Source organism: Equus asinus, chromosome 5 (genome assembly GCF_041296235.1).
Source record: "Equus asinus isolate D_3611 breed Donkey chromosome 5, EquAss-T2T_v2, whole genome shotgun sequence".
NCBI lineage: Eukaryota > Metazoa > Chordata > Mammalia > Perissodactyla > Equidae > Equus > Equus asinus.
The window spans coordinates 57,800,068-57,826,267 of NC_091794.1; the positions used below are offsets into that span (position 1 = coordinate 57,800,068).

Here is a 26,200-nt window from a genome sequence, read left to right on the forward strand (position 1 = left end):
TTTCACTATTAGGATATGGTCAACCTCACTTTCTCTCTCATTTTAAGAGGACAGAATCCAAGTCTGTCTTCACTATGACTGCATCCCTTTTGCCAAGCACAGTGTCCGACATACAGATGGTTCTTAAAAAATGAAAGTTATTACATAAGTTTGCTTATCTGCAAATACCAAAGATGCATACATCTTTTCACTTTTTACTGCTATGGGAACCATGACTTCATGAGAGGTGACTTCAAGGTAGATAGTGAAATATCCAAATTCAATCTATATCATTTTAAGTTAGAGTTGTACGGTCCTAAGAATATGAAAGAATATAAGATCTCGTGAAGTTCAAAAGTCTTTACACTTAGATGGAATAGTCATTTATATAACTTAGGAACTAAAAGGATGCAAGCAATGAAACTGGTGTATGATGGAGACTCTTGTGAGTAATCAGAACTTGGTAATGTGCATATAATTTAAATCCAGTAACATAGAGACATAAAAGACTAAATGCCTGTTTTGAAGTCCTTGAGAGAACTATAAAATAATTTCTACAAGTCCCATCCAGGTTGACTGATACCTAATCAGTGGGAATCTAATTAGCATCCAGATGGAAATCTCCGGTTATTAGCATAACCTCAGTAAACCAAGAAATGGCCCTGAATTACTTGTCATTTGATGATTCCTTTAGTTGGTGGTGAGAAGTGCTCTGGGTCTCTGCAACTCTAGGACTTGAACTGACTGACGGAAATCCCTGATCATAAGCATCCTAGTTTAACTGAGATGTTAACTACCTTCCTTAAATGTAGTTGTGTCTTTTATGCCCCAAAACTCTGAAAAGTTAAGAGTAAGTACATAAAAAAAACTTTTAAATCAAATAATTTCCTGTTCAAGAATCTATTCATTTCTGGAATTTGATGTATTTAGAACATTTAAGAAAACTTGAGGATCACTGTATTTATGTTTGCTTTATTAGATTTGGAAGTATTATTCACCACCCATCACCATTTTCCTTAACTCAGACAATTTAAACACTTAAAAAGGAAAAAATGAATGTTAAAATTATAACAGTTAAAATATTTATCAATTTTGTAAATGGACCAAACATTATTTAAAGGCTCCTTAAAATTATTACTAAACGTAGTCCAACTTACATATAAAAAAGAAGAAGAAACCAGAGTTGGAAGCTGAACTTAAAAGCCTAAAGAAATAGGCTTTTTGATTTATAGTTTTAAAAACTAAAATGTCAGTTTTTAAAACCAAAATTAAACATTCTGAATAGTCTTTTGGTCACACATAAAAAAATCACCCTTGAGAAGATCAAAAGACTCACATCACCCTCAACCTCTGTTTTACTATTCCACGCGCTAACTGGCCAGTTAGCACAGCCAGGCTTAACAACGCGGACTTGCCATCCAGTGATTTTTAAAGGGTAACTGCAGACTCTACCATAATTATGCAGGAGGGAAGGGTAAGTATTAATTTTTTTGCTATTTTTGTTTCCTGACATCCTTTATAGGAACACACTACAATGAAAAACTAGGATTGTCTAATCTAAATTTCAGAAATTTCAATGAGTTATGACTAGTGAAATCTGATCAGATTTGTATGTCTTGGGCAAAATTAGAGTTAAAAAAGGGATTTGAAAATTTATGATGTAAGCTAAGCAAGATAGGGCTGGAAAGCTAAATAAAATAGAAGGAAAGGCTGTCACGGTCACTACTGTGTGCTGTCTCACAAGTATGGCCACATTAGCCTGAGGGCCTTCTAGTAACTATGCTTTCTGAGCTGCCGGGAACACCTGGGCATGCTAAATTCTGTACTAAAATTGGATCATGTTATAATCAGTTTCCAGTGTATGAAGAAAGTTTGGGGGATAAGTAAAATAACTTCATATCATTAGTATTCTGAAGTAAAGATTCCCTCACCACCACTCTTTGGTTATGTAGGGGAGGAGGACATTTCCTCTCCCCAAATGTGGGTTCGTCTGGCCAGAGAATGAATTAAATTCACATGAGACAGAATAGCAAGAGAAAATTTAAAAAAGCTTTATGAGGAACCATGGCCCGGGGCCTTTCTTCCCGAAAGAAGAAAGGGCACCGAAGAAGTGGGGTACACAGAGTGGTTATATACCCCTAAACAGGGTGTTTCACATATGCTTGAAATGTCCCTTTTACAATAGTCACGAGGCTGCTCTGTCAGCACAGCACTTGATGGAAACGACAGATAGGTCTGCTGTCCCAGTGAACGCCGGGGGGGTGGGGGGGGGGGGTGGGGGGGGGGTGGGGGGGTGGCAGGTGTGTTGCCTCGGGCTGGGGGGGGGGGTCACAGATGAGCGCCGCAATCCGCAATCCGTTCCCAGCTTAAACTTTAAGGAGATGCCAACGTTGGGAGGGGGAGGGAAGTCAGTTACAGGAGGTTACCAGACAAGCACAATAAAATGCAGATTTTAAGTCCTTGCCTTTGGTATTGATTAAGAGTTTTCAGAGAGAAGGTCATCTCCTTTCTTCTTCCTGATACAGAGAGGGAGGCAGCTTTTACAGATAGAGATTTACCTTACAAATGTAAATGTGTCCTAAGGAAGGGCAAATTCCATTCCTCAGAGCCTCCTTCCCTGTCCCAGTTTATCAAAAGCAATCAGCCTCAAATAATCCTGATGCCAAAGAGACATATCTTGGGGTGGCCAATTTCAGGTCCCCACAGTTACTAAAAGAGGCTGTTCAAAACAATATCCTCGGGTCTTTAAAAAGTATGTGTGTGTGCGTGTAACAGAGACAGAGAAAGACAGAGAGAGACAAAGAGGGAGAAAGACACAGAGAGAGAGAGAGAGACAGGTCAGTCTTTGTTAAGATTATCAACAGCCACAGACCTGTAAAGAGTACAAGACCCTAAATCCTTAAGCTATAGAGCACGCCATGATTAGCTCTGCAAAAACATGGAGGAAAATATGCAGGTGGTTGAGAATTTAATGTGACAGGATATGAAAATTAAATGCATAAATGCAATTCCTGGATTTCAGCTGCCTCAAGGAAACATGCAGTCCATCCTTGGGGGATGAGAGACCATATACTAGATTCCTAAAAACTAAGATCTTATAAGCAGGAAAAGTAAACAGGCTTTTGTAGTCCTAGAGTTTTATCCATTTAGAGCTTCCAGATGGGTCATTAAACCTCACTGTGAAAGAAAAGGCCAAGAAAGGTTCTTCCAGAGCTGAGGTCCTAGGAGGCTGGGAAGGGAGAGGGACAGGCTGGGGGTGCAGTGGGTCCCTTGAGCTGGGTCTCGAGGGCCTGGACCTTTTTCCTACAGAGCTCCCGGAGGTGGCAGATCTCTGAGCAGGGCAACCCACAAATGGATGTGGACAATGGCTGGCTCTGGAGCATGCTGCCTTTGGCTGGCACTGTGGAGCCGGCCTGCAGGGACAAGGACCGTGGGCAGGCACGTCTGAGAGCTCCCCTCACCTAAGCAGTGGAGTGCCATTTCAGCCTTGGCCAAGTGGATGGACGGAGACATAGTGACCATGACAAAGGCTCAAGACAGGCCTCTCCCTGTGTTCCCAGGACCATGTAAGCCCTAGGAGGCCAGGACAATACAATGTGTGTGTCTGTGCGGCGAGGGGGGAACCCCAATAATGACTGACATCAGATTCCTCAGCAGCTCTGGAAAAAAAGGGCTCAAAAATCAATTTAATTTCAATGATAAAAATAAAGACAAGTAATGTTTTCTTGAACCGGAGTTTCGTAGAGCAATTCATACCAGCTACTTACTTATTAACTTTCTAATGCAAAACAGGAGAAAGCAGGTATCTGACATTTTAGTACAGCTATTTCTGACAGGGAAATTTTTCGTCAGTCTAAAAACTATTAAACTTTGAGCTTTTGGAACAAGTAAGACAATATGTACAACAGCCATCCTCTCCCTTTCCAAGGGCCTTCCTCCATCCCAAGCCTATAAGAGTGCCCACTATAGAGGGCATGAAGACAGCACCTGGGCATACCTATTATATCCACTGGTTATTTAAAAAACAAAAAGTGTGCCTTTTTATCTTTAAGACAACACTGTCAAAATGGCCACAATCAAATATCCTCTTTTGGAAGAAAGCCCAGTTCTTAAGTGGTCCAATTATGCTCTCAGAAAAATGGAGAAGCAGTAGAACACAGTTGACACATGCCAGACGGAGGGGAAAAGAAAGAAGGAAAAAGCCCTCAGAAAAGGCTTCTCGGGCAGTCAGCCTGCTAAATGAAAGGGTTCATACAGCTGGCTCTAAAAATATCCAGTCTAACACAACTCTTCCTGTATTTAGTGGGTTTCACCAATTTTATTCTAAAACTAAATAGTACTAAAGGTTATGGTTCTCACTCAGACAAATAAAAGGCATTTCAAAGCCACTATCCAAACTTCAGAAGATTTCATAACCTTTTTCATTAACCATCCAGGGTTTAATAACCCTTCTCTGTAATCTCTGTGTTATTCCTGGCACTGTACTTTAAACCCAGTCTCCTCCTCATTTGTATGTATCATTGTGTTTCTAAGTCTAATGACTTGAACACGGCATTTTGAAATTTACTGCTATTGCTAATGTTATCTACCACCATCTAATTTTGATTATTAGCAAACTTGTCAGCAATAAGCTTTTTCCCTTTTCTGGATTCAAATTATTCCATATAAGAGCATTTTATTAGTTACAAGAACCATGAAATAACATGTTTCTTATTGTTCTCTTTTGGCCAAGTCAATGATGAATTCTTAATAGTTCTTAAAGCATCACTTTCCAAAATAATTTTTTAAATTATAGGAATATAGTTTACCCAATTTTGCAATTTGATGTGGATATTTTAATATCAAACAAGAATTCTTAAGGAAAGATACAGTTGTAATCCGCAACTTCTCTATTATATTAATTATGCATAGCACCACTTTTTAGACTCAGTTTTGTTTTTCACATCTGAAAGATATCCCTGATCCTACTCTGAATTCTTATCCACTGTGATACTTTGTAATAAAAATTTCCAAACAGATTAGAACACAAATTTTCAAAAGCTTTGGGCATGCTGCTTTTCCAAAGTACTGTACAGACAAATCTTGGCTACCCAGAAGTTTTCTGGATTCACTCACATTTATTCAGCCATTCACTTACTCAAGAACTATTTATTAGGCATCTACTATGTGCCTGGTACTGCTGTGCTAAGCGCCAGGCATATACATCAGTGAACAGTTTTTGGTCTGGTGGGAAACATGAGCAAGTAAACAGGCAATTATCATACAGGGTTCTGAATGTCATGAGAGTACAAGCAAAGGGCCCTCGCAGGAGGAGCAGTTAACGCAATTTTCCTAGCGGAAATGCCTTTAGCAGGTGGGACCTGGGTGAGGAGTCAGGGTGTACATGTGTGTGTGCAGGGCACCAGAGACAGGGCACAGAAACACCAGGACAGGGACAGGAGAAAGTTCTCCTGATGGTCAAGAGCTTAAATCTCGATGCATAACAACTTTTATTTAATCATTTTGGTTTGGAATCTATCTAGAATTTTATTATAAAGAACAAAAAAAACATTGATGATCGCTTTGCTTACTGTCCGTTGACTAGGTATAATCAAAGTCATCAAGGCCAGAAACACAAGTTCTAGAAAGGTCAACAATTTCTAAAAGTAGAAACACTTTCACTGACCTGTCACTCTATAGGTTACATAACAATGTAAGTTTAGATGAATCTAGCTAGAACAGGCTGTTTATAATGCCAGTAGATTGGGAGATTTCCTTAATACTTTTAAGCATTAGTGGGATTGTGAGATCAAATTTGTCCCACTAATGCATTTGCAGAATGCCTACTCAATATCGCTGAACCAGATACTGTCATATAAGCCTCTATGTCAACGAGAGCAGACGATATAGAGTCTTAGAGGAACAGAAATGAATGGCATTAGAAGCAATCAAGAATCATAATTCCCTTTCTCATCTTCAGCACCTGTTCTCTAAGCTCTTGAGAGAAGTGTCTGTGTTCTCTCACATGAAGTTAATCTTAGAACAATGCACAGAGATGGCACAAAACAACTGACGAGCAAGTGTTCCTACAGCTTAAAAATTAAAGTCACTGTCAGAAAAGGGTTTGGTGCCATATGTTTCTAAGTCACTTTTTTAAAATTGGTGGTGGTCAGGTTCTCTTTTCACTCTTATTTGGAAAGCCTGACTCTACCAATAAGGTCTATGATCTTAATCACACACATATTCTGTCCAAATGCCTTTTTCATACCTAGAAGTCAAACAAAAAAGCACATGGAGCAAAAAGCAGTTGCTAAAGTTGGAAGCATATGTTTCCCAAAGGTGCCGCCAAAAAAAAAAAAAAAATCCTGGAATATAAAACTGGCACTCATCCGGCAGTTGTCTAAAAAATATATTTATTTTTTAAAAAGGTGAATTTTGGAGAGTACTCATAAGAGAGATATGTAGGCAGGCATCTTGGTTGAAATCTGAGATCATGAAAGTTGAAGACGACAAAAAGAGTATTTTTAATCTGTATTTTTCTATTATACTCAAATGAGCTACATCACAGCAGATGTGTTATATTTTAGCATCTAGACCATTATTTTTATTTCAATTATGCATTAAAACCACTCTGTAGCAAGATTTTCAGTAATTTCTAGTGGCCAGAAATAGGTTGAATATTCACAGCAATATACCTGGTAAAGAATTTATATCCAGAATATATTAAGAACTCTTAGAACTCAATAATAAGAAGGCAAACGCACAATAAAAAATTGACCAAAGACTTGAACAGACGCTTCACAAAAGAAGATAATACGAATGGCCAACAGGCACATTATTAGTCATCAGGGAAACGCAAATTGAAACTACAATGATACACCCCTACAGACCTACTAAAATAGCTAAATTAAAAAGAATCACCATGCCAAGTGTTGGCAAAGATGTAGAGGAACTTGAACTTTCAAACACTGCTGGTGGGAATGAAAGATGGTCAACTACTTTAGAAAGCAGTTTGTCAGTTTCTTATAAAGATGAACATATACTTAATATATGACCTAGCCATTCTACTCCTAAGTATTCAACCAAGGAAAACGAACACATTTTCAATCAAAGATTCGTAAATGAATGTTCATAGCAGCTTTCTTAATGGGAGTCAAAAATTGGTAACTAAATATCCATCAATAGCTGAAGGGATACATACTACTCAGAAATGAGAAGGAATGAACTACTGACATACACAACAATGCGGAAGAACCTCAGACACATGCTGAGCAAAAACAAGCCAGGCACGGAAGAGGACATAATGTACAATTTCAGCAAGTCTGAAATTGAACTTGTTAACTTTCTTCTAGGGTTAGCTTTTTCTCTTCTATTGCCTGTCAGGTAACAGCAACACCTTCTACCAATCATCTCAAATGAAAATCAAGAACCCCGCCCCCCAACATCTATGATGTCTCATGTCTGTGGTTTCCCATGCCACGGCCTTCATGAAAATCCCTCCTCATTCCTTCTGCACTACTGCTAACAGCCTCTGTGATCTCCAGCTTATCCCTTACTTTACCACTATTGATCTCCCCTTTTCAAAAAAATCCTCAGAGGCTATATGGAACATGTAAAGTTCTTAGCCAAGTATTCAAGGACCTTGACAAGCCAGCCCTACTATTCTCTTTTGTTGGCCTAATCGTCTGTCAAATGTTTCCGAGCACCCTTCATGATGGTCATTGCTTGTACATACAGGAGTTCACTCACCTTCACTTTTCTATTTTTATTCAGCTGTGCCTTATTCATGCCATTCCCAGAACCCAAAATGAATCCCCCTCTCCTCTACTGCAATGTACTCACTATTCAAGGCTCAGTTCAAATACTGGTCCCTTTGTGCTCACTCTGTACTCTTCTAAAGGAGTGCAGAGAGCCTGTACCTCTAACAGAGTATGTATGGGACTCTGCCCATCATCATAGTTGGTTGTTTATGCATTGAACGGCCCTACTTGGTGGTAACTGCTTAAGAGCAAGGATACTGTTTTGGTAATCACCAAAGATTTTTTTGAGATGATTTGATATTCCTACACTATTTATCTCTGCACATTCACATTAAGTAGACAGGCCTCCACAAATATTTGCTGAATAGATTTCATCAATCCTCTTTGCTTCTGTGTTATGATCACTGTTTCTAAATATAAGATATGCTTTTAAAAAAGGAAAGTAGCGATAAGTAGATTACACAGAATCTCAAATTCTGTCAAGTAGGCTTTCTTCTCCAGGTTTATAGGTATTTATAAAACAGGGCTTAAGGAAACTAATAAACAACTGATACCAGTTCAACACAAGGTTGACATAAGGGAAGCCATATTGTAGAAAAGAAACCATATTCTAACTTTAAACGACCTCTGACTAACTAGCCCAGACATGCTCTGTAGATTTTGGGGCCCCTCTAAGCTGCTTTAAGATAACTTTGGTTCTTCTGAGTTCCTTAGGAATGTGATGACCCCTGGCCAGAGAGCCTATGTTGATAGCCATCAGCAATGACAATTGAAAGTTAAGGGTATAGGGCAGTTGTCCATTCTCTGATGCACATCCAGTAAAACAAAGGACTATCAGGAACTGGGACCAGATGTCTGCCCCACCCGGAGACCAGCCACCTCCCCCACCTGGAGACTGGCCTCATATATAACTGGCCTATTGTCTTTCTTCTGTGAGACGGTGCTTTTGGACATGAGTCGGCCATCTTCCCTCTTGCTAGCAAGTTGCAATAAAGTCCTTTCTCTCCTACCACCTTGCCTCCTGACTATTAGCATGTCTTGCGGCAAGTAGAAGAGCCCACTTGGGCGGTAACAAAACTATCCGACAAAAATTATTTGTTTGTATAAACAACATAGAATCCATTTCATATTGTTCCAAATGTAACAAGGATCTATATTTCTTCTTTTTAAGTCATTTTAAGGTCAAACATCTACAGTAAAAGGAACTTTTAGGTCATGATGAGGATCAAAGCTGCCCCAGGGAGAGAAGCCCAAGGCGTCCTGCCATATATACCGATCCATATCATCCTCCAGGAAGCATAGGATGTCCTGACCTGATCTGATCTGATTCTTATCTAAAGTTATAGGACCACCCAATAACAAGATCCCACCTGCACTGATACCATTTTAATGACATTTTTACATAATCTTTCCTTTGTCTTATAAAGAGATAATTCACATACCTCTGCCTTAAATTTAGCCCTACCCTGAACACATTGCAACTCTTACTGTCCATGGGTCCTGTCCCCATGCCTGCAGCTCTGACTGTCCATGGGTCCTGTCCCCATGCCTGCAGCTCTTCACTACCCATGGGTCCTGTCCCCATGCCTGCAGCTCTTCACTGCCCATGGGTCCTGTCCCCATGCCTGCAGCTCTGACTGCCCATGGGTCCTGTCCCCATGCCTGCAGCTCTGACTGCCCATAGGTCCTGTCCCCATGCTGCAGCTCTTCACTGCCCTTGGGTCCTGTCCCCATGCTACTCCATGCTATTCTCTGAATAAAGAGGCACTACTGCCAGACCTTGCTACTCCAACAAACACCCTGACTGCAGCCTCATGAGGTATCTTGGGTCAGAAGCATCCAGGTAAACTGAGCCCTACTCCAGCAGAACTATGACAAAATAAGTAGTTGTTTTAAAACCGTAAACTTTTATGGTAGTTTGTTATGTAGCAATAAATAACTAATAGACCATATATCACCGACATTGCAGGGTTTTTTTCTTAAATTAATATTCCCATAGAAATACAATCTGCAGAAACTAATAGCACTAAGTGAAGGACATAACATTTTAAAACATCAGAACATGTGGTTTTTGCTTAAAAAAAAAATTTAATGCTGGGAAGGGTCAGGAAATAGAAAGAAATTGAGCTAAAATTAGGAATTGTTCGATGAATAGAAGCCTAAAAGGAAACAACAGAGAAATGGGAGGCTAAGACTGATTAATAAAGGAAAACTAGAGCTAAGATTTTAAAAGGCTTACATGAGAAATTAAAATGTAAAGCACCCAAATGAAAAGAAAAAATTGTGTTACAAATAATGTGATACTTTTTAAAGGTTTTAAAATATGTTTTCTTTAGTTCTACTTTTCTCAACAAAAAGCAAATGGGAATAGGGTTAACCAATACTAGAATTTTAAGAACACAAAAGTGTTCTTAAAGGGAACAAGGACTGAGGAAGAAACAGAATTAATGAAAGATAATCTAAAAAGCTTTATAGATTTCAATCTGTAGATGTGACGACTTGCTCTTAGGGTACTAAAATAAATTGCCTAAGTCTCTTGATGACCACTTGTCCTAATCGTTTAAAACAAAATATCTATAATGTACAAAAATTACGATGATTTTTATTACGACTATCAAAAGAAAATAATCCTAGAAGTTACTGATCTGGAGGCTTAATTTCAATGATGGGAAGAGGGAGAAGAGTCAGTAAAAAACTAGGAAAATAAGATATAGTTCTCGGAACTATTACCTGGGCATTCAAGTGATTGGAAGGTCAATATTCCACACTTATTAATGAACCAGTGTCAACCTGTAAGAACGTAATGTTCCAAGGTGAACAGGATTCAATTTGTGGCGTAATGAGATTGAGAATGACCAATTAGCAGAACATGCTCTTTATAATTGGTGAGTGGTATCAAAGTAGGGCCACAATGGAAAGAACATGTATTCAAAAAGACATTGTTATATATTAGAACTGGTAGGGAAAACACAAAAAGAAATTCAGTAGAGTAACCTTCTATGAGGTTAGGTTAGCAAATCACACAGTCAAAACTACCCTTAAGATCCCTTAGAAAGAATCATGGAAACATAAATTGTAACATCTCTCAGGGAGTCCAACTCAGCCAGTCCTTCCTTCAGGACTGGAACAGACCTTTACTTTTCTACTGTGAATGAGATGAAGAAGCTGGAGCATGCTGTACAAAATCACATATCTTTCAACATCAAAATCACACCCATCATGGCAAGAGGTTCATAATATGAGAGGCACGAGATGACTGAGGAACAGCAGGTTCACATCTCACATCACAGTCTCACTCCAGGAAGAGCACAGGGGAATCACTCATAACATGAAAGATGTTATATTCTCTCTCTCTCAATCTCTTTTTCTCTCCCCCCCTCCCTCCCTCCCTCTGTCTTCTCTCTCTCTTTCCACTCCTATGCCATCATGTGCATATGACAATAAACCACCACAGCTGAACAGGGTGAAAAAGATTTAGTTACAACAGCAGCTGACAGCAATGCAGCACTGATACTTTCAAAAGACAAGGTCAGTAAGAATTTGGCTCATTGACCCAACTTCCCAACACAATAGGCCAAGGTCACACTCTTCCCATCTGTTCCTCTTCTACACTGGGACTATAATAAATACTCCCCTATCGTGGAGGATAGACACATCAAGGGGAGATGGAAACAGCACCACTCTACAAGTCAAGAGACCTGGGCTCTGGGATCAGCTCTACCCTACACTAGCTGTGTGAACAAGAACAAGTCCCATGACTTTTCTAGGCCTCAGCTTTCTCTTTTCAGAAATACAAGCATATTATTCCAGACAGTGATCTCTCCAAGGTAATTTTCAGCTCTGGATTATGTCTCTATTTTGCACTATATCATGTTTTGAATTCTTTTTTTCTGGTACTATAATACATCTCTTGTGAAGTGTTACAGCCTAATACTTAAGAACTTAGGCTCTGAAGTCCAATAAATCTGGGTTCAAATCCCAGTGCTGCCACTTTCTAATCGTGACAAAGGGGAAGTTGCTAACCTCTCTGAGTTTCTGTTTTCTCTTTTAAAATGGAGACAATAATATCCCATTTGTAATAGGATAGCTGTGACAATAAATTAGACAATATATATAAATCACCTAGTACAGTGTCTAGCACATTGTAAGGTCTAAATAAGTGTTGTTATCGTTGTTGATGATGATGATGTTGTTACTGGAGTAAAAATGTATTAAATGTCTAGTTAGGGTCCACTATCCACACGGTCTCCATACCTCCAAGCCCCGGGCCTTATCTACAGAACAGAAGAACGGGAAGCAAAGGACAACACCCTTGCCTCATTAGCTCCTTGTGCGAATCCACATGACTCTCCAAACCAAACCTTGTCCAAGGAATTGTGTCGATTCTGGCTTCAGGGTCTAGGACAGGCTTCCAAAGTACGGATAGTTGCCTGTGCTCACATGGAAATAGAAAACCTGTTTAAAACTGAGATCATCTGCCTACTTCAGAAAAAGTCAAAGGTTATCCGGGATTTTATTCTGCTATAAAAATCACATACTCTCTTCTTATCAATTTTTTTTTTAAGTTTAAAAGGTAGACTTAAAAAGGAAGGGAGAGAAAAAGAGATGAAAATGCCTAGGATCAAATTCTGCTAATATGTTCAGGACAAGAACTTTTATGCCATACAAGAGAGTTAATTAAAAATAAATTATTTTAAAAGGTATTGTGATAAGAAAGAACATAAAAGCATGTTTATCTTACTTAGCTTCTGTCCATCAAAGAGTAATTTAATCTCCAAACACAGAACCACTTCAACTTTAGAAAATATAACTCAATGACAATGAAATGAGTATTAAAAATAACAAACCTGTTCTTCTAGCGAATATTAATCTAAGAAAACCTTGCTCTTATATGGTATATACTCTGTATCTATTTTGTGCAAGAAAAAGGATTCATTTGGCTGGTAAACTGCTTTAGCTGATGAGTCTTCCACTCATATTACTCATGGAACACACTGAGTGTCCGCTGCTCGACCTATGTGCTCTACGTGGCATGAGTTTGAGTATATTTTATTCACACGTTACGCTGCTCTAATCTCAACTGATGTTTGTCCTCCAACACCATGTTCTTGATTTTTTTGTTGACTTTTACTTCACCACAGCTACTGGAAAATAAACATAACTTCAAAAGAAGATAGAAAATAAATATGAGATCAAGTAAACATCTTAAAGCACTGATCTTGATTTGTCTTCCCCTTTGAAGGTAAGACAGGGCTCAGTTAAAAAGTAACAGCTACGGGGGCCGGCACTGTGGCCGAGTGGTTAAGTCTGCACACTCCGCTTCAGCAGCCCAGGGTTTCGCTGGTTCGGATCCTGGGCGTGGACATGGCACCGCTCATTAGGCCACGTTGAGGCGGCGTCCCACATGCTGCAACTAGAAGGACCCACAACTAAAAATATACGGCTATGTGCTGGGGGGATTTGGGGAGGAAAGAAACAAAAGCAGAAAAAAAAAAGATTGGCAACAGTTGTTAGCTCAGGTGCCAATCTTTAAAAAAAAAGTAACAGCTAGAGGGTCTTGGTTCCCTAGACTCATCCTAAGGCCCCAAAATGGTTTTCTTTCCAGTGCAGGGTACCTAGGACTAAGAATAAGCGACGGGGTGTGACAATACAGATAGCAAAACAATTTTTAACTAATTAATGATTTTTAATTAATTAATATCAATTAACTTTTGAATAAATAAAAGAAAAACAGAAAAAAAAACCGAAAATCTTCCATGATTAGTTTTTACAATTTGTCTGTTGAGAGGAAAATCTGAGCACATACTGTTCCTGTGGATAGAGTTCTGAACCCAGAATTTGAAGATCTGATCCTATTTCTGACACTGCCTCCATAGCCTTTGAATATTTATTTAAGTTTTATCCCTCAGATTCCTGGCAACCTCAGCCAGATGTTGCAAAGAGCAGTTCGATAAAGTAAAAAGATATGAAATATCCCCTTCGTATAATACATATATAGGAAAAACTTTCAAACAGAGCAACAAACAGAGAAAAATAGCATAGATATTAAACTTTAACAAGTTAAAGACCCCTTCCTATAGAAGAATGGTTCTCAAATTTTAGCGTGCAACAGAATCACCTGGAGAACTTCTTAAATGCAGAAGACTCTCTCCCTGAATAGAATTTGCCTTTCTCACAAGTTCCCTGGTGATGCTAATGTTGGTGCTGATGGAGCTAATGAGGGCACTACATTTTGACAACATTGTTTTAGAATGCTGGATGGTACACCACATCCACCATCCACACTGTCTCCAGACCTGGAAGGGTTCGGGTAGATAACCAGCAATCAAACAGATTCTTATCCACCCACGCAATACCCAGTTTTCTCTCTCTGGCTTTCATTCATTCACAAGAAAATTTTATAACACCCTCAATTTCATTTCATTATAAAGTGAAAGATGGATCCTTTCATTATGCAGGTTTCCCACAAACTCTAAGTAATAAGTTTCTTAATAAAGTTGATTACTTTTTGGTAGGCAGCCTCTCTTCCACTCATTACTGTCAATTCAAAAAGCTCACAAAAATTTGTATATGGTGCCTGTCTTTCCTTTTCTGAATTTAGTAATGCCAAATGCTGCAGTACTTAAAGTAAATACCAAGACATTTTGTAAATACAGGTAGCTTTCACATTACAGTTATACACTGTATAATGACATTTCATGCAACTATGGAGTGCATATGTGATGGTGGTCCCATAAGATTAGTACCACCATACAGCTTAGGTGTATAGTAGGCTATACCATCTAGGTTTGTAAGTGCACTCTATGATGTTCGCACAATGACAAAATTGCCTAACAATGCATTTCTCAGAACATATCCCCATACTTAGGCAACGCATGACTGTATTTTATACAAACTTGTGTATTTTGCTTAAGCATATATTATTATATCAAAGAAACTTAACTGCTCCCCTTCAATTATATATATATATTTTCTGATATAAAAGTAATAGGAGATGACTCTGGGAAGATGGCAGAGTAGGGAGCACCAAGAATCTGTCTCCCCACTAAAACAACAATTACACTGGCAGAATCTGTCTGCTATAACTATTTTGGAATTCTGAACTGTGTTGGAGGCTTCCTACTTCCAGGGAAAGACTTGGACAATCAATTTTAGCTGTTAACACAGTAGCACCTGCCCATCCCCTACCTCCACCACATAGCAGGTAGTTGTGCACTTGTTCCTGGAACAGTCTGAACACAGCTTGTGGGAGCTAGGATAGGCAAAAAAAACACTGTCCTCCAAATAATGGGAATCTGTGGACCAGTCACTGACTGCTGCTTCTAATCACAGAGGTGCAGACAAAAAGGCAGGCAGCCATTGTTATTGCACCTCCCGCCACTGTTCCAAGCCCCTCCCTCTCTAGCTGAAGTGACTTTCAGGAGATTTAAAAAGCCAGTGCCTGGGGCCGGCCTAGTGGTTCAGTGGTTGGGTGCACACATTCTGCCTTGGCAGCCGGGGTTTTGCCGGTTTGGATCCCAGGTGTGGACATGGCACCACTTGGCAAGCCATGCTGTGGTAGGCATCCCACATATAAAGTAGAGGAAGATGGGCATGGATGGCTCAGGGCCAGTCCTTGTCAGCAAAAAGAGGAGGACTGACCACAGATGTTAGCTCAAGCTAATCTTCCTCGAAAAAAAAAAAGCTAGCGCCCTTTTTTCCTTCTTCATTTTTCACTTTTCCCCGTTTTGAAGCCACACATTAAAGACCAGAACATTCAAAAACAACTGTATACACAAGGAAAATTAGGAAGTGACTTCACATGCCCAGGGAAAGGCTCAGAAAAGACCTGAGAAGACATTAAGTTTACATGTTAGGCTGATCCCTGGCACAGAGTTGGCCTACAACAAAAACATAAACAAAACCAACAACAAAAAATGGCAAACCCTGAGGAAGGGGGGAAATCTGATATCAAGTTACCACATTACTAGATTCAAGTGTCCCGTGTTCAACAAAAAAATCACAAGGCATACAAAAAACAGGAAAGTATGGCCATTCAAAAGAAAAAAATAAATTGACAGAAACTGTCCCTGAAAATCTGCTAGACAAAGACTTTAAAACAGTTGTCTGAAAGATGCCCAAAGAACTAAAGGAAGATGTGGAGAAGGTCAAGAAAGCGACATGTGAACAAAATGGAAATATCAATAAAGAGATAGAAACCCTAAAAAGAAATGAGAAAGAAATTTGGGAGCTAAAAAGTACAATAATTGAAATGAAAAATGCACTAGAGGTATTCAAAGGCAGATTTGAGCAGGCAGAAGAATTAGTGAACTTAGATAGAACAATGGAAATTATTGAGAGTGAGGAAGACAAACAAAAAAGAGTGAAGAAAAGTGAACAAGAGTCTAAGGAATTTGTGGGACACCGTTAAACAAACCAACATATGTATCATGGGAGTCCCAGAAGGAGAAGAGAGAATATTTGAACAAATAACGGCTGGAAACTTCCCAAATTTGATGAAAGACATGAATATAAACATCTGAGAATCCCAATGAGTTCATCAAGCAAGATGAACTCAAAGAGTCCACTCACACTATAATCAAACTTTCAAAAAACAAAAAGCAAATCCTGAAAGCAGAGAGAAGTGAATCAATGCATACAAGGGATTTTTATTACAATTTAAAAAAAGGAAAAAGAGTAATAGACATTCACGTTAGAAAATTTAAGAAATACAGAAACACATAAAGGAGTCAATCAAAACCAACTATAATCCCCTTACCTGAAAATAGCTACTGTGAACTTTTTGGTGTACTCTCTTCTAGTCATTTCTAACTCATATAAAGACTATACTAAAAATTTATATCAATTTCCCCTACTTAGAAATTCTAAGAATGTCAAATATTCTTTTAGAAAGACTTAATAGGGGCCTGCCCCATGGCTGAGTGGTTAAGTTTACGCACTCCACTTTGGTGGCCTGGGGTTTCACCGGTTCGAATCCTGGGCGTGGACATGGCACCACTCATCAGGCCATGCTGAGGTGGCGTCCCATATGCCACAACTAAAAATACACAACTATGTACCGGGGGACTTTGGGAGAAAAAGGAAAAATAAAATCTTTTAAAAAAAAAAAAAGAAAGAAAGACTTAATAACCTCATATTTTATCACATGGATGGACCATAATTTAACAGTACACATTATCTAGATGAACAATACAAAACACATGGAGAGTACAACTTCAGCCTTGGTCCACAGAGGAAGAGTATTTTACTCATGCATTGCTTCTGAAAAGGGTCTTTGCAACACCTTTTTAAATAACATAGCTGCCTGACCCACTATAACCATGGTAGGGATTCATTCCTCCATTGATATCCACCTATGCTTATCCAGAGTAGGTTCATCCAAGACAGTTTTTCTCTTCTACTTCAACTCATGGCAAAGACGGAAACAAAGTCCCACTGATTAGATGAATGGATGGATACATGGGTAGAATTTGGTAAAGATAATACAGGTATAGATATAAATATAAACATATACCAATAGCACACATACGTATTTATAGTGTCATACATCTATCCATAATTCCTAGTATATTATAATTTTCCTTTGACTTGCTGTCTTTCTCATTAGAACATAAACTCTTAGAGAACAAGTGACATATCTTATCCAGCTTTATCCCTCCCACACACCCCTAATATATGCCTGATATATGGTAGACCCTATTAAATGTTTACTGCATAAAAAATGAATGAAAAAAATGCCTGATATATAGTAGATCCTACTAAATGTTTACTGAATAAAAAATCAGTAATAGAAAATATCATCCTTAAACATAATAGCTATCATTTATTAAATATCTACTATGATGGCTAAATTTTATGTGTAAACTTGGCTAAGCTATGGTGTCCAGTTGTTTGGTCAAACCCTAGTCTAGATGTTGCTGTGAAAGTATTTTGTATATGTGATTAAACATCAATTTAATCAGTTATACATCATATATAATCAGTTGACTGTAAGTAAAAGAAATTACTCTCAATAATGTGGGTGGTCCTCATCCAATCAGTTGAAGGCTAAAGAGCATAGACAACTTTTCCAGAGAAGAAAGACTTCTTCCTAAGGACTGTAACACAAAAATCCTGTTTGAATTTCCAGCCTGCTGGCCTGCTCTACAGATTTTGGACTTGCCAGCCCCCACAATCACATGAGCCAATTCCTTAAAATTAATCTCTTAATATACATACACACACACACACACATCCTATTGATTCAGTTTCTCTGGAGAGGCCTAACTGACACACCTAATATTCCATACTTAATCTTTGGCAATGAATTTCATATACATTAGCTCTAGTCTTCACAACAATCTAACAAGGTGGGTGGTATTATCCATCTTTTTACAGATACGTAAGTGAGGCTTAGAGTGATTAATTAATTTGCCCAATGTTCCACAAGTGAGTTCACAGGTAGCAGGACTGGGTCCAAACTCCAGTTTGTATGATTCCAGAATTCATGCCTTTCCTCTCATGCTCTCTCTCTTTTCAGAGTGACTGAAATGTTATCTAAAGCCTTTCAATTGTGTAACTTTGCAGACTATGATATTCAGTGTTAGTCCAGCGAGGGGAATGCCTTAGTGGTGTATATATGAGAGGCAGAGGAGGAACCGGCATCCACAACCAACACAGCAGATGCAACTCAAGCTTAACCACACAGATGCAAAAACGTCTTCTGCATCTGATGGTTGAATGTAAAAATGTTGAAAGAAAAACTAAACGTATAAAAAAGTAAATAAACAAGGCTTTTTGGAAAAAAGCTGTCTCTTTCCAAAATTCATTTTTAGGACATGCTAATTCCATATTCAGAAGGATCACAAAACACACAAAAAGTTACTTAAATATTTAGCATCATAGAACTGTTTGAGGGTGAACTGTCTCAGATATCTAGCCGATGGAGAACTCTGGCTTTCTTTTGACAATAACAACAAAAATGGAAAAGTAAAATAGGTGTCATAAATAGGTATAGTTCACATACTATGCTAGAACAGTACCTTTCAAGCTCTCTTGTCAACCGTTTCTCTACAGTCATCAGAAAATAAAAAAAAACGTTACCTGTATAACGTCTCTAAAGAGGTGTCTGCCCTTTCTTTCTCCTGCATCTGTGTTCCTTACCCTGAATTTTCTAAGATACTACCAGGGAATGACCGAAAATAGTTTTTGAATGTGAAACAAGAAGACTGGGTTCCTCTAGATGAAAATGAATCTTACTCCATTTTCTAGAGATAACCAATATGAGAGACACCATTCCTAACAATTATGTTTCTGCTATATATTTGTAGCAATGGTTTCCAAATTCCAGGGCTGTAGAGTTATTGCAAAAGGTTCTGAAAATCCAAATGCACCACTGAGCATTGTTATAGGACTTAATAAATTAAATTAAAACAAACACTCTGAGAAATGCTTAATTTTTCCAATGGATAGATATGGTTCTAATTGACTAAATCCAAACACATTTTATATATTTCTATTTTAAAGATTCAGAATTGATCTCACACATTTACCTCCCATCCTTCTAAAAAATCCTATGAACATGACAAAAATAACAAACAATAATTATAAGAAGAACTATGGCATCAAAAACTCGGGAAGCCATCCATACATTGGAAATTTTAAAGAATTTTTTGGAAGATATGAACAAATAAGATCAAACTTATCCAAAAACAGGTTGGGGGGTGGCCCGGTTGCATAATGGTTAAGTTTGAGGGCTCTGCTTTGGAGGTGGCCCAGGGCTGGCAGGTGCGGATCCTGGGCATGGACCTACACACTGCTCATCAAGCCATGCTGAGGTGGCGTCCCACGTGCAAAGTGCAAAGGAAGATTGGCAAAGATGTTAGCTCAGGGCCAAGTGTCCTCACCAAAAAAAGAAGAAGAAGAAGTATTTGAAGGCTTTACTATTTGAAGTTGTGCAAGTCTTAAATTGCTCATCACCAACAGACCAGAAGTTTAAAAAAAAAAAAACCCGACCCAGATTAATCAAAGTTGTCTGCTACCCAAAAGAAGCACAGAAGTGACTTCACATCTTATGAAGTAAAGTCAACAGTTTTCCCCAAAAGATTCTTAAAAATTGGTCTGATCAGAATTCTAAGAAAAAAAGATTAGGACATAAAATTTTACACCCAGTCTTGATAAAAAAAAACATTTTTCAACTATGCACAGACATCAATAAACATGTATGGAGGAACTACAACACATGAGGTGAGTTCCAAACAGTGGAGAAAAGGTGATCTATGAGCAGAGTCCTGAAGGAAGTGAAGGAGGGAGTCATGTTGAAACCTGGGGGAAAGCATTGAGACGGAAGAAAGGGCAAGTGCAAAGGCCTTGAAATAAATACTTGTTGCTATGGAGGAACAACATGGAGATCAATGTGGCTAGAGAAGAGTGGGTAAGGAGGAGAGTCCTAAGAAACGATGAGTTCAGAGTTGGGAGCAGGTAGAGATCTGATAGGCCATTATAAGGATATGGACTTATAGTGAAACGGATGCTGGCTGGCTGCTGTGTGAATGGGCTGTAGAGGGCCAAAGGCGGAGGTGGAGAAGCCAGCTAGAAGGCTATGCAGTAATAGCAACAGATGGTAGTAGCTTGGACGAGGGTGGTAACTAGAATGGGAGGAAGAAACGGTCGGTCTAATTCTGGATATATTTTGCAAGGTAGAGCTTATGAGACCTCCCAATGAATTTGATAATCTCAAGATTTTATTTTGCTTGATGAACTAGATAACGCCAATGTTTTTGGCTTGAACAACTGGAATGCTGGATTTGTCACTTGATAAGTAATACTCAGGAAACTTCAGGTTTTGGTGGGGAAACTGGGAGTTCAGTTTGGGCATGTTAAGTTTGAGATATTAAGTACACAATAGGAGAGATGCATTCACCGGAGAGATCTGAGCTAAAGACGTACACTCTGGATTTCTACAGCCAGCATTTAAAGCCACGAACCTGGATGAGATCACCTAAGGAATGAGAGTAAACAGAAGAAAAGAGAGTTAAAGAACAAGCCCCGGGATATTTCAACATAAAGAGACTGGGGAGATGAAGAAAAACTAGCAAAGAAGTAGTGTCCGGTGAGCAAAAAGGAGAATCAAAAGAAAGTCACATCTCAGAAGGCAAACGAAGACAAGAGAAAGTGATAGTTTTTCAGTTGCTACAGAGAGCTTAAGTAAGATGAAGACAAAGAACGGACTGTTAGCCCTAGTGATATGGAAGTCACTGGTGATACCAATGATACTGGGCACTCATTTACCCTTTCTGGAATAATTACTTGAGGAAACGTTCCAACAAAATGAGAAGTTAATCCAAATAAAAAACTCAAGAAATAGATGTTACAGCAGGCATGAAATGACTGTAGGCAATTAACCCAGTAAAAGTCAAAGTTAAATATACGTATTATTATACTATGGCTGTAAATGTTCACATAATTGTCAAGAAAATGTTTTTAAAAGAGACAAAACATATCAGTAAAATATACCTACATGATAGTGATGTGGAAATAAAATTTCAGATTATTTCTATAAAATATGTGAAGAATTGAAGGAAGGGAGGAAGAAGAAAGGATAAATTAAAGCATGCTAAATATGTTTTCTTGTTTTTTCGGAGGTTACAGATATTTTTATTTTTGATATTGATAAAGTATATATGTATTGACTAAAAGGCCAACATTATAAAAAAGAAAAAGAATACATAATTTTCATGCATTTTTTTAAGAAACCAATAAAGTCAAACAAAGAAAATGAGGCTAAAATGAAACACACCAAAAAAATATCCAAAAACACAGAATAAAATGCTCTATCATTTGAGCAATCAAAATAAAGGTTAATTTGTTAAATTTTTTTAAAGACCATCTGACTGAGTAAAAAGCTGTTAATATAAAAGACAACCTTAAAACCAAATGACACAAGAGGGTGGGAATAATGTATCTTGTATATAAACAGATTACCTATAGCTAAAATTAATATATATAATATAGCTATATTACACAATGTTCATATTACAGTAAATTCAATGCAAAAACATCAAATAGATCAAAGATATTTCATATTGATAAGAGGTATAATCTAAGAAGGCATAATAACTACAAACTTTTATACAACAAAATACACAGTATTAGATTACATGAAATAAAAAGTAACAAGCATGAGAAGAATGTCATGAATCCAAAATGTCAGTAGGAGACTCTTGTCTCAGAATTTGTTAGCTCCTCAGGCAAAGAAAAAATATGCAAGGATCAGAATAATCCAATTAATAAACCTGATCAATAAACAAGTTTGTGCCTTTGACTCCTTAGAAAATTCATCCACATTTGAATATTCAATTCAAATATCCATGGAACATTTATAAAAATTGATCATGTAATAGGCCACAAAGAAAATCTTAATAAATTCCTAAACTAAGGATGGTTCAGTTATCTTCTCTGACCCAAAGGCAATACAAACAAAAACAACTTGATAACAAAAATCATCTAATGAATTACAGATTCTGACAACTAAAAATTAAGTCCTGAGCCAATGAGAAAATTAAAGCTCAAGTTACAAACGATTTGAAATTAATAACACAAACACTACGCATTCAAATCTAAGAAATGAGGCCAAAGCTGTACTCAAGGGGAAACCAGTTCCTCAGCCTAAAATGTGTTTCCTTTCACTCTTTGTATTTTGACATCCAATTCATTAAATGCCTCCATCTTGTCAAAACCATTCTGGACCTTTTATCTGGCATTAATTTTCCTACATCTGTACTTCCCCAGCACCTTTTAAAATCACTTTATTTCACATTTACATCATTCTGTGCGACTTTACAGACACTTGAGTTCACGTCCATCTCAATTCAGTGGACCTCCCACTACTAGAGTGTAGGACTATGCTTTACCACCTTTCTACCAACTCCAGGCACAGCGCTGTTAGAGTCACTGTTCTCTAACAGGAAAGGGCACAGATTTGGAAGGTAAGATAGACCTACGTTAGCATCCCAGCTCTGTTATTTTCTAGCTATACGACTTGGGGCAACCTGCTTTAACCATCTAGCCCCTCCTTTCTCTTTTATAAGTGGAACTAGTATCATCTATTTAGTAGGTTTACAGAATAAAACAGTATCTGGAACATAGCTGGTACCAGATGAAGGGAAACTATTATGAACATTAGTAAGTTAAATGAATAAAGGAAAAACCTAAGAATATGCAGAATATGGATATTGGAGTGAAACAGAGGTATCAAATCCTGGTTCTGCCAGTTACTTAACAGTGTGATCTTCAGCAAGTGACTTAACATCTCTGAGTCTCCTTCTCCTCATCTGTAATTAAGTAAAATTGAGAAACTGGGAATAAGAAACACTTAGTAGGGAGCCTGGCACACAGTAAGTGCTCATAAATAGGTCTTGTTGTCACTCCCACATTGCCTCAATTAGAGGTCTTCATGAATGTCTGCCGAATTGAATGTATCTTTACTGTTAGAATCTCATTTGGATTGGCTTGGTCCCCTGATAACCCAATAAGGGCCAGAAATGATAGCCAGTTATCAGTTTAGCAAGGCAGGTGCTCAAGAAGGCCCAGTATGTGACTTCAGCAGGGGTCAGAGTAACTGAGGGCTCACAGTTAAAAAGCAATCTTGTATGAGGTTGTCTTGCTGAGTAATTTGTTAGGAATCCTTTTCATGAAGCTACCTCGTTAAAATTGACTCCAGAGCAACTTCTGAGAGAGCCCTAGGCAGGCCTCGCTTCTCATTAATGTAAATTAAATTCCTCAGAGACATTATGAGTCTCCCCACCTGACCAACAGTGTTGACATCTACCGGATTTCCCTCTGACCTTTCTGAACTTAAGGAATACCTCCAAATATTAGCTACGAATAAGCTATTATTTTTGTTTTTACTCCGCAACTATCCTTGAGAGTAAAGTGATTTTGTCTACTTTATTTTTCAGAATGACTCTTAATTTAATGTGTCACCTTCCATTATCTGCTTAAGAACACATGAGGCTCTGCATGCCAAGAGAGGAGCAAGTGGGACACCAATGAAAATTCTGGGGCATTATCTTTATTGGAGATCTTTTTTCCTTTATCAAATAAAGATGGGTGATTTTTTTCCTTCCTTAAAATCAAAGCTAAAAATCTTTCATTTGGTTTCTCAAATACAAGATATGATATTAAAGGTATATTAAAATATCACTGCTACTCCATTTTGTTGGTACTAATGGATTTCATTAAATTATCCAGTTGTAAAATGTTGAGAGAGAGAAAGGTTCTTGCTAAGTGTGGGACTGGGTGGAGGTGGGAGGCTAAGAATGTTGTCATTAAAATATGGAAACATGAATGTTCACCAGGGATAGTGGAGACTGAAGCTTTCAGCTCTGCCATTTCCCTGCACCCAGCTGTCAGTCTTTCTAATTACCACAGTGCCATTCTGGCAGATGAACTTTATGAATTATAGAATCTTAGAGTCAGAGGCATCTTTGAGATCACCTAATACAACCCACATATTACAGATCTAGAAAATGAAGTCTGGAGAAGAGAAGTCCTTTGCACAAAGCTTTAAAGCTCATTAGCTGTCAGAGCCAATGCTAGCACTGAGCTCTCTTATTCTCTCTGCCATGTTCCACATGCCTTAAGACAGTAAGGACCACCTCCACCACAGAGGTGCACGGAGGGGTCACAGCAGAAGACTAAGAAGAACAAAGAGGAACTACCTAGTCAGAGACTTCAGGATTACCGTCATCATCTGATAATGAATCTTTACAAAAGTCAGTAATAACAGAAATGTCAGCCATTCACTGTGACTAGACTAGTAATCATTATAGCTGTACGAGGTGTTAACAGTAAAGGCAGGGTATACACTAAAGCCACACTTAGTGGAAGCACGCAAAGATTAAAACACAAAAAGTAAAGCACTATTTCTACTTGGTCACAGAACCGTTTGATTATCTAAAATTTCCAAATGACTTTCTAATAAGGCCAAACAAGATCATAATGAAGCGACTGTTATTAATGTCAACTTAAGTTATGATTCTGTCAAAATTTCCATCATAACTCCAGGCAAAGCTATCAGAAACACAAGGCTCTCAGCCAATAAATATCTTTTCTTTTTTACAATATTATAAAAAATGATTTTTATCATTTTAAAACATTCTAGCAGTGGAAAATGAAATGTGAAGCATCATTTCTCACAATAGCTCCTATGCTCACTTTTTAAAGGGGTAGGAAGGGGGTAGGAAGGCTCTGATTACCATCTTGAACATGTCATCAATCTTTAAGACAATCCATTTTTATCCAAAAAATTAGTTTGCTCTGAGTAAATAAACTTCCTTTTTAAAAATAAATAGAATTTTTGAGGAGTTACTTGCCCAAGACTCAGCTCTTAATGTTGAATACTTAAATATGATCACTAGAGAAAAAAGGACAATATGAATGGAAAATAAGATCTAAAAATTAGGACTTTCAAAAAAGATGTGCAGCAGAACTGACTTATAAAATAAACTACAATCCTCTAAAATATCACCTTTTTCCAACCTCTCAAATTCCAGTTAAAAGAATATATACTAAAAGGCACTTGAAATTAAAGATATTTTCCCCACGCTATTGTTTGAACTCTAAGTAAATAGCTCAAAGTAAACTTATAAGGAAGGAATTGAGAAACAATACTTAAAAACGCATCTTCCCCCAGAATCAACTTAACAAATACTACTGAGTAACTACAATGTACAAGGCTTTCTCCTAAATGCTGTAGGAGAGCAGCCCCAGAAGGAGCTCTTACTCCAGGTCTGGACCAAGTACAGAAAGATAACTAGCACACCAACCTGGTGAGGGAGGGAGAGGGGAGTCAGAGCAGCGTGAAGAAGAAGGGCGCTGAGAGGGGCTTCAGGGAAGGGTAAGACGTTGACAGAGAAGAGGAGATGGCAAATAGACTGGAGCGTTTCTTGGTCCTAAGGTATGAGTTTAAAAACTTGGGGGCGGGGTGGGGGATCCTGCCAACAATATTAGACCACTTCACACTGCCTTCAGGCTACACTTTATAACTTACAGAACATTTTCTCCCCCCCCCTTCTTCATGAACAGATATTGGGAGTTTGGGGTGACACTCTTGATGTGCCTACTGAGAAATACCCAAAGGACCAGGGGCCCCAAACAAAACAAAGCACTCTTTTATAAATTTCTCAGAAATTCTGTGAGCATCACATTCTAAAATACACAATGGATAAGTATTGTTCCCATTGTATCGATCACGAAACAGGCTCTGCAGGGATAACGACATCCCAAACGAAAACAGCAAGTGAACAGCAGCAGGGCAGGAACTCAGCCAAGTCTTCCAATGGCGCGTGGAGCGCTTTCTCACCCACTCACCAACGTGAGGACGAAACTCAGAGTCAGGCTGCACCTGCACAGTCAAGTCCCAAGTTACAGCGAACCCTTGTTCTTAAGCAATAATGCTAATGTGTCATCAGATACAAGCTATGAAAACTTCCTTTTCCTCC

At 38.3% G+C, this 26,200-nt stretch overlaps 1 protein-coding gene and 1 long non-coding RNA gene across 8 annotated transcripts in view; one reads left to right on the plus strand and one right to left on the minus strand.

The window, feature by feature from the left end:
- The window catches only part of PPM1L (protein phosphatase, Mg2+/Mn2+ dependent 1L), a 256,846-nt gene that overhangs the window by 114,923 nt on the left and 115,723 nt on the right, over positions 1-26,200 (minus strand). The gene's annotated exons all lie outside the window — the stretch shown is intronic.
- On the plus strand, positions 11,135-25,081 carry LOC139045264 (uncharacterized). The gene is made up of 3 exons (XR_011503296.1): positions 11,135-11,545; positions 12,860-12,960; positions 23,657-25,081. It is a non-coding gene; the product is annotated as an uncharacterized lncRNA (long non-coding RNA).